Raw genomic sequence first — 15,200 nt, forward strand, 5'->3', positions numbered from 1 at the left:
CCGGAAGAGTGTTTGCTCGTGAACCTGGGGCGAGCTTAAAGAAACCGGGCCCTGACTCTCGCCCAACTACGTTGAAGCCAAGGCGTCTGGGACCCGAGGTGGAGACTAGGAGGGCGCCAAACCAAAGTGCGGGTCTGGATGCAACGCGGCGGGGTATGGGACCCAAAGTGAAGCTGAAGGGCCTGTACCATAAAACAGGGGTGAAGACGCTTGTGCGGGTGAATCGGACCCCGTATGAGCGGAAGCATTTCCTGCGGCGGAGCCCTTCATGAGGCAAGGGCAGTTGATCTCGACCCCGGAGTACGAGCAGGGGACAGGGCGACTGCGGCAACCAACCAAGGCGGGCGGCTGCGTGCTGGGGAACACGTGCGGTCTACTGTGGAAGGCTACTTCAGGAGTCCTGCTGCAGAACCACGCGTGAGGCGATGGTGTTGATCTCTCGTTCCCGCGGAGCCTCTACAGTGGGATGGCTAGTCTCGCCATAAGAGACTCGGAGCCGTTTGCGCGTCCGATGCGTAGACGGTTTGCCCCAGGTTGTTGGGGGAAAAACGACCCTTCTTGGGTACGGCGCGAGGCGTATGTTGGGACGCGGCTTAGGCCCTTGTTGAAGCAACACCAAGTCAACTTGCCAAGGAAAAGGAAGGTGGGGAGACAACTTCGATTCAAGTTCAGAAAACAACTCAAGGATGCAAGTGGCAGTTGTGTCTTTGACGCGGAAGCTGGAGCAGGTGGCAGCGCAACGGCTATCTGAATGAGGAGAGAAGCAAATCAAGGCAAGTTTGGCCCTTCTTTGGTCTTTCGGATCAAGGTCGGACCTGCGGCCAGTGGGTTGATATCTGGCTAACTTAGGCGAGCTCTTTCCCGCGCTAGGTGGTTGGGGAATCTCGCGAGGGGTCCCGGGACGTATTGCAAACGGCCCGAAGAAACCGCTGCCTCGGCTCAAGATAACTCTGTGCCGTAGGTAACTCGAATGGTTGATGAATCCTCATGATACTCCTTTTCAGGGTGATTAACCTCGATCCAGTTTGTAGGGAACCAACTCAATTCGAGTGGACTCGAATTCGATCGAGGGGGGGTATGTATGAGGGAAGGGAGTGTGAGGCTTGGGCAACCCATGTCTCCCCCCCTCCTCCATGTAGGCCGTGCCTCATGGAGCAACCATCGTTTTAGCCTCCCGGCACGCAGGGTTCTCAATTTGAGCGAGGCAGCCGGGCCCCCTGTTCCGAGTTCGAGTCGCCATGACTTTTTATGAGGAAAGGTGGGATATGAACCGTGTCGCCCCCGTGGCGCCGTGTTCCAAGATGGTTGATTGTGGATCCTTGTGAGCCCGGAACTCTTCCGTGGCGCGATCCGGCGTCTCCAAGCGCCAAGTTTCCCTTGTGCGAGTTAGAAAAACGCGTTACGCGTGTTGTGAGCAAACCGCGACGCGGGAGGGATATCATGGGGCGTGATGGCCCGAAACGCGACGCGACGCGACGGGGTCATGCTGTGACGCGAAGGCGTGTTTTCTTGACTTGTCTTGCAAGTTGGCTTCTACTGCGTTTTCAAGACGCGACGCGGTGCTGGGAGGCCGCGGGCCATGTTTCTTGTGCGGGATTCGAGTGCGGACCCGTGGGACCAGATATGCAGCGTTACAACACCTATGGGGAGTACTCCTTGTAGCTCCCTCACCCACGGTTTGGGCGTCGTGTTGATGCGCGTTGATAGCTCCACCCACCCTCCGTGACATGGTCCCTTGCTGAGCCCGTGCAAGCTTGTAAATGCTTTCTAGCTATGAATATGATGTAAAGCCCCCAAGATGGGCCCTTTGGTAAACCTCGCGTCGTGTTCCATTCCGTGTCGCGTTCCGTGACGTGTTCCGTGACGTGTTGAGGTGCCCCGTGACGCGTTCCGGGGTCAAAATGCAAAGTTTCCAGAAAGGGTCTAGTGCCGCCCCGGGGCCTAGACGGGGTCTCGAAAGGGTCCCGGAAGGGTCTCTGAGGGTTGGACCATCACACTTGGTATCAGAGCCGCCCTCACGGGTGGCGTGTGCAAACCATCGTGTTGGGGAGCCTGGGCTGAGGCGTAATGGAAAAACTTCGAAGGGTACCTTACAAGCACAAAAGATCGAGGTGGTGGAGAATTTTTACAGAAAAAAAAGAAGGCTTATTGAAGATTTCTTTGAGTTGGGAGAGGAGATAAGGGGGTTGAAGAAGAAGATGGAGGCAGGGGGTGAGAAGGCAAAAAGTGAGTTGAGGAAGAAGGTGGGGAAGATGGAAGAGGATCAAGAGGAGCTGAAAGAGGACTTGACGGATCTGAACGAAGATATCGAAAAATGGATTGCAAAGAGAACAAAGGTAGAAGAGTGGGATGCGCTGGAGGTGGAGAGCGAACTAAGGAGAAATTTTTCTTTGGATTATGGAATGTCTATTGCTTATGGTGGAATGCCAGGAGAAAGAAGAGAAAGGGTGGTGAGGAGGAGTGAGATGAAGGAAAGTGGGAGTGAGAAGGAGGTGGAGAAGAAGAAAAGAAATGGTGCTGAGATGAAGAAATCTATGCAAGGAGAATGTGTGGAGAGAAGAGGGGCAGATGAGGAACGTGGGAGCAAGAAAGGAGAGGAGAAGAGAAAAGTGGAGGATGCCGAGTTGAGAAAATCTATGCCTAAACATATGAATGTGCCGCCACGGCGGTCTATGCCTTTAAAATGTGTGGAGCCGAGTTCGAGCTCCGGGTGTGAGGAAGAGGATGAGGAGAGTGAGGATGAGGATGAGGAGAAGAAGCGGGCGATGAAGGCCCAGTTTGTACAGCTAATGAAAATTATGAAAAAGGGTCTGAAGGAGAGGGGTATTTTGAAAAAGGAGGGTATGCAGGCTAAGGCAAAAGCGCCGGCCCCATGTTTGAAGAGGAATGAAGTGGATGAGAAGGGTAGAGTGAAGAGGAGGAATGCAGATTTGGTGGTGAGGCAGGATGGGCAGAAGGAAACAATCTTGAAGAAGAATGTGATGTTCAAGGAAGGGGAAGAAAAGAAGTGTGTTGTAGATGGGGTGCTGATTGAGGAAATGGACGAGGCCGAAGAGGCTAAGTCAAAATCTTGGGCTGGGAATGTGCTGCGGGGCTATATGCCATATGTGCTAGAGGAGATTGAAGAGAAGGAGAAGAGGAAGGAAAAGGTGAAAGGAGAGAAGAAGCGGAGTGAAGAGGGGAGGAAGTTGGAGAGTGGAGCAGAGGGGAAGAGCGCAAAGCAAAAAGGGTGTGCTGAGTTGAAAAGATGTGTTGATGATGGAGTGAAGCGTGGTGCTGAATGGAAGTATGTTGGAGTGGAGAAAGGGAAGGAAGGCTCGTCCGGCCCAGCGAGCATAAACGAACTGGTGCCTTGTATTTTACCATGTATAGATACGAAGATGAGAAATAGTAGCCAGTTGAGGCGTGCGGAGTTAGGAGATAAGGAAGTTTTGAGATGTGTTGAGGTAGGAGAGAAGAAGGAAGACTCGTCTAGCCCAGCGAGTATAAAAGAACTGGCGCCATGTAAGCTATCGTATGCGGATGAGGAGAAAGAAGAAGATGATGTTTTGAGATGTGTGGGAGTAGGGGAGGAGAAGGAAGACTCGTTTGGCCCAGCGAGTATAAATGAACTGGAGCCTTGTATTTCTCGGTTTTTGAGTTGTGTTGGAGAGGAGGAGGTGAAGGAAGACTCGTCTAGCCCAGCGAGTATAAACGAACTGGAGCCCCGCGTTTTACAGAGTAAAGTAGATAAGAAGATATGTAGGAATGGTGTGGGAAGGAAGGTAGGAGTAGGAGAGGAGAAGGAAGGCTCGTTCGGCCCAGCGAGCATAAACGAACTGGGACCATACTGTGTACTAAGTAGAAATGCGGAAGCGTGTGTAGGAGTAGGGAAGGGTAAGGAGGACTCGTCGGGGCCAGCGAGTATAAACGAACTGGTGCCTTGTGTTTTGTTAAATGCGGAAATGAAGATGAAGCAGAGTGCGGAAGAGGAGAAGAAGGAAGTGGAGGACTCGTCGGGGCGAGCGAGTATAAACGAACTGGTGCCTTGTGTTTTGTTTGAAGCCGAGTTGAAGATGAAGAAGAAGGTTGAGGAGGATGAGGAGGACTCGTCGGGGCCAGCGAGTATAAACGAACTGGTACCTTGTGTTTTGTCTGATAAGAAGATGAAGATTGGGGATGGGGAAGACTCCTTGCGCCGGGAGGATAAACGAACGGGCAACCTTGGTGTTAAGCTCGTGAGCCGCGAGGGTAAACGAATGGCCGGATGTGTTGAGGATGGGGAAGACTCCTTGCGCCGGGAGGATAAACGAACGGGCAACCCTTGTGTGAAGCTCGTGAGCCGCGAGGGTAAACGAATGGCCGGATGTGTTGAGGAGGATGGAGAGGAGCTCGTTAGCCGCGAGGGTAAAAGAATGGCTTTGTGTGATGAGGATGGCTCCTTGCGCCGGGAGGGTAAACGAATGGTTGCATGTTGGGTGAAGAAGGAGAGGAAGGGGAGAGTTGAGGTAGAGAGGAGTAGTGTGGAGGAGAGTAGGAAGCGTGTTGGAGAGGAAGGAAGTGTTGGGAAGAAGAGAAGGAAGGTATGGAAACCTGTGAACCTTTTATCTGTCCACGGGGCAAAGGAGGAGACAACCTTGTCGAATCCAATGCCCCTTGAATCCGAATCGGCTAGCAGGCGACAACGGGTTAGCTTTCGCAAGAAAGTGAAGTCCCACTGCTGCGAAACCGAGGAGGAGTTAACTTGTGCATCAATGGCTGATTCAGAGGGTGCAAAGCCCTCATGCAGCAAGCGGGGAGCAACGGCCGATCTCGAGGGTAACAGACCCTCACGCGGCATAAAGATTGGGAGTGCTGGGGAGCTCCGAGTGTGGTCCAACCATGGCAAGTGCGTCTTCAAGAGGCGAACCCAAGTGGTGAGTTTCGGGGAGGCTCATGAGTCAAGGAAACCCACGTGCGCAGTCAAGCCCATTCTGGTCTCTGGGCCTAAGGGATGCAACCATCTTGGCGGAATCGAAGTGGCCGAAAGACTACGAGATGAAACCAAGGAGGAGGCAAGGAGGCTTCACACTCCTATGAGTTCCATGCAGATCCGGCTCTTCAAGGAGCAAGCAATGAAGAAGGGGGCGAGGTGTGAAGGCTTAGCTCCCGCGCGTGCTGTCAAGACGGATCCGGGCATGTTCAGGCCCATTTCTGAAGCAAAGCGAGGCGTGGTGGCCCCTCACCGAGAGTTGCTTGAGCAGATGGGATCCTTCTTGTCTTTTCAGGCCATACAGGGCCAGTTCGACGTGACTACGGCGGGGGACATAACCTTCGCAATGCAAGCCCGAAGGTTCAGCGCTATGCAATGGACCAGACAGGCTTTCATGTTCTGCGTAGAGATTGATCTGGCCATCAAGGGCCTGAAATTTCAAGTTGGCTTGGCATGTACGGATAGATCTAGAGCCTGCCTTCTTTTCTTGCGCATGATACAGTCAGATCTGGGCAACAGAGGCCCGAAGGTGATCGCGGCGAGGGAAATGGCCCTCACACTCCAGGCGCGGCGGTTTGATGCAACCCATCAGGTCGTCACGAGCTGGCCAGGCGCTCTAACTCTCCAGTCCAACCAGGGTCCGTGCTCTCATCCTATCCTTCGGCCGGGGCAAACTTCAAGAAGGGTGGGGGCATTTGATGCGGGAGACTCGAATCTCTCGCGGCAGGCTAAGCGACGTACTCCTTGCGGGCGCGTCGTGCGGGCTGTTCCTGGCACACGTGCTCCTCGTGCAGCTCAGTCCAACGGAAAACTTCCCCAGATCTTCTTCAAGCTAACTCTAAGTGGGTTCAAAGAGTGTGCCGCAACGTGGGGAAGAATTCCAAGCATCCTAAGTGCTCCCCTCATAGGTCAGTCCAACAGAAGACTTCCCCGAATCCAACTCAAGCTTCACAAAGTTCAGTTCAAGGTGTGCGCTGCAACGCGGGGAAGGATTCTAGACGCGAGTGAAATGGATCTCGCGCGAAGGGCCAAACGGCATGCTGCTTCCCAGCAGGTCGGGTGGTTTTCTTCCAAAAGAGCTTCATGTCAGATTCGTGCCTCCAAGGGCACAAAGAGAACAGCTAGAAGAAAAGGGCGCGCACTACCGAAGATTCGGACAATGGAGGTCCAACTCTTTTCAAGGGGAGGTGCGTTCAAGGCAAAACGCACCTCGTACACTCCCTTCATCGGCAGTGAAGTGCAAGATCTCGCCAATGAGGGCCTCCTTCCGCAAGGTGTCATTGCCTGGACCCTTGCATTCTGGGCTTGGCATTCAGAGTGAAAGCTGCTTGCTAAGTCCTTAGTCCACAGGCAGCTCGGCGCGCTCAAGCTGCTTGGCCTAAGTTGGAGCATGGGTGCACAACATGTCTTCGACTGGGTTACCCTCCATTCTGTGCTTGTAAATTTTGGTCAGCAGGTGGATGGGTTGATGTGCACAATAAAGTCTCTTTCACAATTCTGCCCAAGTCCCATTCTACTCCACAGTTGTAAATTGAGTCAGTGGGTGGAATGCAAGAAGTATGAAAAGTCCATGTTTCACGTTTGTAAATAGAGTCAGTGAGCATGGCACCTAGCAGGTAGACACTGGCCGCCTTGATAGTGAGGCGTGTTAAGACCCCCGACGATAAATATGAGTCTGAGTCATCTTGCAATTTTCAAAGGCTAGTAAGTTGTGCCTCCCCCACTCGATGTGGTCATCGAGTTTTTTCAAGGGGAGGTGTGTATGAGGGAGTACTCCTTGTAGCTCCCTCACCCACGGTTTGGGCGTCGTGTTGATGCGCGTTGATAGCTCCACCCACCCTCCGTGACATGGTCCCTTGCTGAGCCCGTGCAAGCTTGTAAATGCTTTCTAGCTATGAATATGATGTAAAGCCCCCAAGATGGGCCCTTTGGTAAACCTCGCGTCGTGTTCCATTCCGTGTCGCGTTCCGTGACGTGTTCCGTGACGTGTTGAGGTGCCCCGTGACGCGTTCCGGGGTCAAAATGCAAAGTTTCCAGAAAGGGTCTAGTGCCGCCCCGGGGCCTAGACGGGGTCCCGAAAGGGTCCCGGAAGGGTCTCTGAGGGTTGGACCATCACAACACCTATGAGGGTAGTACTCCTCCCTCACCCACATGATGGCGTCGTGGTATGCAAGTTGATAGCGTCCACCCTCTGTCTGTGATTTTCTCGTCCCTCTAGCCTTCTTGGCTTCTTGTAATTATTCTCGTGCCTCCGTTGCACTTCATAATTTACATATCGAGTTACCTCATTTCCGTGTCGTGTTACCTTGCCCGTTACGTGTTACCTGCGGTTTTCCGTGACGCGTTCCGTGTCGCGTTCCGTGTTACCTCCAAAAACGCTTCCGCATTGCTGTGGGGCTACCGAATAGAGGGTGATCCCTCATGAGGCTGGCTCCATAGGGTGGGTGTTGCCTACCCAAAGACGGCACCGAGAGGTCGTCGTCACACTTGGTATCAGAGCAAACTCCTCGGCTGGTGCGTAATGACCCCCGGGTGAGTGAGCCTGGGCAAAGTAGGATGGGTAAAAAGAAGAAAGGTGCTGGAAAACTGAAAAATGAGCACAAAAGTGTGGATAGGCCTGAAAAAGAGGCCGAAAAACTGCAAAATGAGCAGTTTTATGCTGAAAAACACAAGATTTTGACTCACTGGTCCAAAAATGAGGCCGAAAAACGGCAAAATCAGAATTTTTATGCGAAAAAACTGGAAAACGAGCAGAAAGAAGTGGAAAAAACTGATTTTCAGGCCGAAAAACGGCGAATTGAGCAGAAAGAAGCCGACAAAACTGATTTTGAGGCCGAAAAACGGCGAATTGAAGATTTTTATGCCGAAAAATACAAAATTTTGGCCCAATGGTTTGATTTTGAAGATGACAGAAGAGCTCTCTGGGCCACCAAGGTGAAGTGGTTGCAAGGTGGTTATCAGTTTTCGAAGCATGAAGAAGTAGATCTAGACACTCGTTTAAAGCTTGTTAAGCAACAGCAGATACATATCAAAATCAAGCTTGAAGAAGTCAATGATAACATAATCGAGTGGTCTGAGGAACACAAGAAAAACCTGTCATTCGACCTCGTGTTGGTGGAGCGAAAATTGCAAATGTTCATGACAGAAGAGTATGGTGACATCATTGCAGAGGGGGGTATGCCAGATGAGAAGCGGAAAATTGACACAATTCCAATATGCCAGATTACAGAAGATGTTCAAAGCTACTCCTCTGATAGTGAATACGAGTCAGAAAGTCAGTCAGAAGAACAGTGTGCTGCTATGCATAATGCATATACAGATATGGAGTTAGAAAGTGCTATTGGTGCAGAACATATATTGAATGATCCAAATTGTTTGTCTGCAGCCGAAAGCACCATAGCCATGGCCGAACAAATGATATCACAGGGCCAACTAACTCCTGAACAACAGAGAAACCTACCTCAGATGGTAGAAACCTTGAAGCAGCAGCTGGCAGCGCACAGGCAACAACTTCAGGAGAATGTCCAATTACGGCTGGGTAGTATGCATTCAGTATATACAGATTCCGATGCTGAAGATGAGCAAAGGGTCATTCAAGCAGAAGCAGACTATGAGCAGTATTATTGGAGAGCAGAAAGCTGGCGTGACGACTCAATTGATGATCACAACACACAGGAGAGTCATTATCCAGAAGTAAGTATGCAGTCACAGTTTGAGCAACCATTGGGTCCAGATGAATCAGTTGTGGGCAGTGAGTCCTATATGCAGAATCAGTATGAAGAACTCGTAATGGAACGGGCGAGTATAAATGAAACCGTGGTCCAGAAGCCTCCAGTTTACATACAAGGGGCCAGTATGCCCAGTTACATGGTAGATGGAGTGCTTATCGAAGACTATTATGAATGGCAAGCGACCTCTGGGTCGGATTCAGATATAGAAGAGCAGCCTGAAGAACTCGTAGTGGAACGGGCGAGTATAAAAGAAACCGTGGCCATTCAAGCTCCAGTATGCTTACCAGTGGCCTTTGGGCCTAGTTATTTGTTTCATGACGTCTTGATAGAAGAATGTGCTGAAGAAAAGACGACCTCAGAGTCGCATCTATTATCAGATGGAGTGATCCTGGAACAATGTATTATTCTAGATGAGGCAATTTTAGCCCATCCCCAACCATTTTTCCCTCCCTATGGCATGCAGTCGATTTCGTACTCGCATGATCCATTTTGTTATGAAGACTCCTTGAGCCGGGAGGATAAACGAACGGCCAGACCACAAGGTGTAGACTCCTTGAGCCGGGAGGATAAACGAACGGCCATATTCCACGCTGACATCCATGAAGACTCCTTGAGCCGGGAGAATAAACGAACGGCCAGAAGACAAGAAGAAGCAGAAGGAGAAGAAGAACAAGAAGAAGAAGAAGAAGAAAAAGAAGAAAAAGATGAAGAAGAAGAAGAAGAGGAAGAAAAAGGAGAAGAAGAAGAAGAAGAAGTAGTAGCAGCAGAAGAAGAAGAAGCAGAGCAGAATGCAAATCTTACAGCAGATGAAGTCAACTCTGAAGCAGATGAGGAAGATAATCGTCAGCAAGGGAGAGCGGTCTGTATATCCTCACAGGTGAAGGCAGAAACCGAGCTCCCAAGTTCAGATGATGAAATCCTACTGTGGAAGAAGACCGACATGGACCAGTTTATGCCGCGATGGGGTGAAGCCCTCCAGGGGAAAAGCGGCCATACGGAGCCGGATGCGAGTTCGCGGATTGGTGACCCTCCCTTTGGTATCATCGGGCTGCTGGAGGTCATGATCGGGTTTGAAGAGTATCAGTTGAAGACTCCTTTTGCCGGGAGGATAAACGAACGGCCAAACAGTTTGTTGAAGACTCCTTGCGCCGGGAGGATAAAGAAATGGCTATGCTTATTGATTATCTTTTCGAAGGCTCCTTCTGCCAGGAGGATAAAGAAATGGCTATGCTTATTGAAGATCTGTTCATAGACTCCCTGTGCCAGGAGGATAAAGAAACGGACAACTTTCCTTCACATTATGTTGAAGACTCCTTGCCGCGGGAGAATAAAGAAAAGGGCATATGTGCAGTTGAAGACTCCTTGCCGCGGGAGAATAAAGGAACGGGCACATCTTACCTTGAAGACTCCTTGCCGCGGGAGAATAAACGAACGGGCATATCTTACCTTGAAGACTCCTTGCCGCGGGAGAATAAACGAACGGGCACATCTTATCTGGAAGACTCCTTGCCGCGGGAGAATAAAGAAACGGGCACTTCTCAGGTTCAGCCTGAAAAGACACCAAGCTCCCTGCGCCAGGAGCCTAAACAAAAGGCCATTTATCCAGTTACTATTTGGTACTTGAATAGAGTACAACTTCGAAGGATAAAGATCTCCCGTCGCCAGGAGTATAAAAGAATGGCTTATGTGCAAGCTGCGAGGAGAGCAGTCCAACACTCGCGGTGCCACGAGTATAAACGAACGGCTAGTTCCTCTTCACTGGGCGCTTTATGCGTCATTCTAAGGATTGGAAACTCGCGTCGCCACGAGTATAAACGAACGGCAAGTCCTATTGCACTTGGCGCTGGAGGCGTCATCACAAGAGCTGCAAACTCGCGTCGCCACGAGTATAAAAGAACGGCTGCTGCTCGGTTAATTGGCGATGTAGCTGCCAAGACGAGGGCTGAAGACTCGCGTCGCCACGAGTATAAAGGAACGGCTATCCCCCCTTTATTGGGTGCTTTATGCACCAACAAAAATGCTACCTTCGCAAGACGGCGGCATACTCGAAAATATTGGGCTTACCTGGCCCAATTATTTTTAAGGGGAGGTGCGTCATCACAACGCACCTACTATCTGCACAAAGGATTGACAGATCAGGCCAATTGGGGCCTTCTTTTCGAGATGATACAAGGAGTGACAAATCTGGCCAATTGGGGCCATCAACCTCAGGGCGCCTCTTCATGGGCCCTTGCATTCATGGCGTGGCACACTCCCAGCTGAGTTACGCGCCTCGCCTCTTCAGTCCACTGACAGTTTCTGCACACTCATACTGTCAGGACCTTCAGTTATTTCAAGTCAACACAACTTGTTTTAACTTGGTTATTCTCCATTCTGTGATTGTAAATCTGGTCAGCAGATGGTTGAATTGATGTGTTTCCAATATTATTTTTCTCTTCCTAGTCAGCCAGGTTGGGATCATTCCACAAATGTAAATTGAGTCAGTGGATGATCATCTTTGAGTCAATAAGACCATGTCTCCACACCTGTAATTGAGTCAGTGGGCATGGCACCTAGTGGGAAGACACTGGTCGGCTTGATATTGAGTCGACAAAGACCCCCAAGTTTGTGGTCATAGGTTAGGTCTAGCGGGCAGACACTGGCTGTCTTGATAGTGAGACATGTTTAGACCCCCGAACTTTTGAGTCTCAACACACCGCTCTGCGTGCAAGTCCATTCATTTGCACATTGAACACGAGGGCGTCGTTCTTTTAAGGAGAGGTGTGTATGAGGGTAGTACTCCTCCCTCACCCACATGATGGCGTCGTGGTATGCAAGTTGATAGCGTCCACCCTCTGTCTGTGATTTTCTCGTCCCTCTAGCCTTCTTGGCTTCTTGTAATTATTCTCGTGCCTCCGTTGCACTTCATAATTTACATATCGAGTTACCTCATTTCCGTGTCGTGTTACCTTGCCCGTTACGTGTTACCTGCGGTTTTCCGTGACGCGTTCCGTGTCGCGTTCCGTGTTACCTCCAAAAACGCTTCCGCATTGCTGTGGGGCTACCGAATAGAGGGTGATCCCTCATGAGGCTGGCTCCATAGGGTGGGTGTTGCCTACCCAAAGACGGCACCGAGAGGTCGTCGTCACAACACCTATAGGGGAGGTACCCTACTCGAGGCTTGGCTCTCCTTGGGCGCGTCGCGGCATGGGGCCGTAGTGCGTGTCGCTTGGGCATGGTTAAGTGGCTCGGGGCTTCCCCCAGGACTAGGTGAGTGGGGATGGTGAGTGCAAACAGTGAGAGTGAGGGGGTAAGGGTAGTCTTTTTTATGGGGCGAGAGGTGAGTGGGGTGTTGTGCTACCTCAAAGGGTTTCGGAGGTGCATCCTTGCGTAAGCACCAAGAAATATCTAGTGCCATGAGGAATTCCCTGCCCGATGGGGGGAGATAACAAGGTGGACTGTTGAGTCGCGTCGGCGCTGGGCCGTGGCGTGTTACCTTCCGTGTCGCCCTCCGTGGCGTGTTTGGCTATGCCGTGCCGTGGTGCCATGTTGAGTGGGAAAACCGTGTTATGACGCGATATGTCATGTTATGGTGCCGTGATGAGTCCCAAGGGACGTGATATGCCGAGTTGAGGTGTGTTTTGGAGCCAAGGCATGTTTTGGGGAATTTTGGAGTTTTGTTACACTTGGTATCAGAGCGGGACCCCGTGACGCATCGGAGACGTCTGGAGGCGGGGAGGGGCAAAAATACACAAAAATAGGCAAAAATTCAAAATTTTTCAGAAAAATTCCGAAAAAATCATAAAAAATTCAAAAAAATTCAAAAATTCATAAAAATTTCAAAAAATGGGAAAACATAAGAAAAGTGGGAAAAGAGTGAAAAGTGACCAAAACGAGATGGAAAAAGCACGAATCGAAGCCGAAAAGGTTAGAATTGAGAATTTGTATGATTCGAAACACATGGTTTTGGCAAGATGGTATGATTGTGAGGATGAACGCAGGATCTTGTGGGCAACGAAGGTGAAATGGCTAAAGAGTGGATATGGTTTTTCGAAGCGGGAGGAGCAGGATTTGGAAAGAAGATTGAATGGAGTAAAAACCAAACAAGTTGGGCTAAAAGAAGAATTACAGGTACTGAATAACAAACTAGAGGAGTGGCATGAAGAGCATAGAAAACGTCTAAACCTTGACCTATTACATATAGAAAGACAATTGAGATTGGAAATCAGTGAAGAGTATGGGGAGGTTGTGGCACAAGGGGGTATGCCGGATGAGAAGGGAAAAAACATGGAACCTCAAGAAAATCAAAAGAAACCAACCACAAAAATACAAGAAAGAGAAACTAAAAGTGAGTCTGATAGTGAGAGCAGTGAAAGCGAAGTAGAGAAAGAAGAAAACATGTGTGCTGCAGTAGAGGCCCAGTTGGCGATGGGGGAAAAGTTGATCTCAGAGGGGCAATTGAGTCATGCTGAACGTATAAACTTTCTACAGGTAATGAACTTATTGAGAAAAGGGTTGGCAGAGCGAAAAGGAGAATGTGGAGCAGTGACCAAGCTACCCGAGGCTTTAAGTGAATCAGATGGCGAATCAATAATCGATGAACCAAAAATGTGTGCAGATGAGACTTACCTAGATGAACAGATAGATTGGGAGGCCGAAAGACGGATACGGCAACAAATGATGCAAGAGGCACATCGAATGGAGAGGGCTCAAATGGAAAGTAGTTCTAGTCAATTTGAAGATGCACTGGAGGAGGATGTAACGTGTGAGGCAAGGCAATGGAGAGAAGAGGAGTGGGGGGCAAATGAGCCCTACCACGAATATTACGACGAGCCTGAAGAAGCTTACTTTGCAGATCAAGAAGAAACGTTAGAAGAGGAAAGGTGGGCAGAAAGGAATCAAGAATGGGACCTAGATTATGATGCACAAGCGCGAAGATTCAGGCACGAAGAACAAGAGAGTGAATGGTGTCAAGGGGAAAGGGAGGAGGCCTACGGGCCACATTCTTTTGATAATGATCACGAAACACTTCAAGTAGATCAATGGTGGGCCGATAGGCCGATTGTTGAGGAGCAACCTGAAGAACTTGTTACGGAGCTGGAGAGTATAAATAAAGTTGTGACCAGAGAGTATCCAGGGGAACAAAGAGAGGCCGGCGGGCCAGGTATCATATTTGATGGAGTTCTCATCGAAGATTGCGTGGAAGAGCAGATGGCTGATGAATCAAACCTTCTACCAGATGGAGTAATCCTAGAGGAGTGTAAAACGAAGCATGAGGGCAAAAGGGACAATGATCAACTCGAAGTTCTCTATGAATTTGAAGAGTACGACTCAGATGAGGGAAAGATTGAGGAGGTGGGTGAATGTAGCGTTGAAGACTCCTGCACCTGGAGGGAGTATAAAGAAATCGGGACAAACGATTCAGAGACTCCTGGACCTAGGGGGAGTATAAACAAGCCAGGACAGGATGGGCTGGGAGCCCGGGAGTTAGAAGAAGTGGAGGCGAGGGAAGAACTCGTGAGCCGCGAGTCTAAACAAACGGCCGTGTCTGAAGGAGAGGTTGAAGAGAAAGGCACAATACTCGTGAGCCGCGAGGATAAAGTAACGGCCGGGTATGAGGAGAAAGTTGAAGGGAAAGGCACAATACTCGTGAGCCGCGAGGATAAAATAACGGCCGGGCGTGAGAAAAAGGTTGAAGGAGAAGGCATAATACTCGTGAGCCGCGAGGATAAAGAAACGGCCGTGTGTGAGATGGAGGTGAAGGGAGAACTCGTGAGCCGCGAGTCTAAACGAACGGCCGTGTATGGAGAAACAGAGTTGAGGGAAGAACTCGTGAGCCGCGAGTCTAAAGAAACGGCCGAAGGCAGAGTGGAAGAGGTAGATCAAACTCGTGGAGCCGCGAGTCTAAACGAACGTGCCGGATGGGTTGAGGAACAGGTGGAGGCCAGGGAGACAGGAGATGCTGAAGAACTCGTGAGCCGCGAGTCTAAAGAAACGGCCGAAGGTAGAATGGAAGAGGTAGATCAAACTCGTGGAGCCGCGAGTCTAAACGAACGTGCCGGATGGGTTGAGGAACAAGTGGAGGCCAGGGAGGCAGGAGGTGCCGAAGAACTCGTGAGCCGCGAGTATAAACAAAGGGCCGCGTATTGTGATAAGTGGGTGGATGAGATAGACAGTGAGATCAAAGGGGCAGGTGATGATGGGAAGAGCTATGTGGAGAAAGGGGTAAAGGCAAAGACGTGTGTTGAAGAGCGAGTCGAATGCAGTGGTGCGAAAAGGTCCAGGGCGGAGGGGGTGAAGATGATAGAGGAAACCAAAAGACCACAAAAAGTTGAGGTAGCGGGGAAGGGGAATCATGTGTATGCTAGTCAAGAATTACAAACGCTTTCTTACAAAACCAAGGAGCAAGAAGACGGAACTACAGAGGCTGATTCAGAGGGAGACAAGCCCTCATACAGCAAGAAAGATAGGGGTACTGGGGTGCCCCTCGCGTGGACAGATAGTGACGAATGGAGGCTCTCGAGGGGGACTCAAGTCGC

Source organism: Lygodium microphyllum, unplaced genomic scaffold (assembly GCF_053477565.2).
Source record: "Lygodium microphyllum isolate KBCC unplaced genomic scaffold, Lygodium_microphyllum_v1.1.10 scaffold_130, whole genome shotgun sequence".
Lineage (NCBI taxonomy): Eukaryota > Viridiplantae > Streptophyta > Polypodiopsida > Schizaeales > Lygodiaceae > Lygodium > Lygodium microphyllum.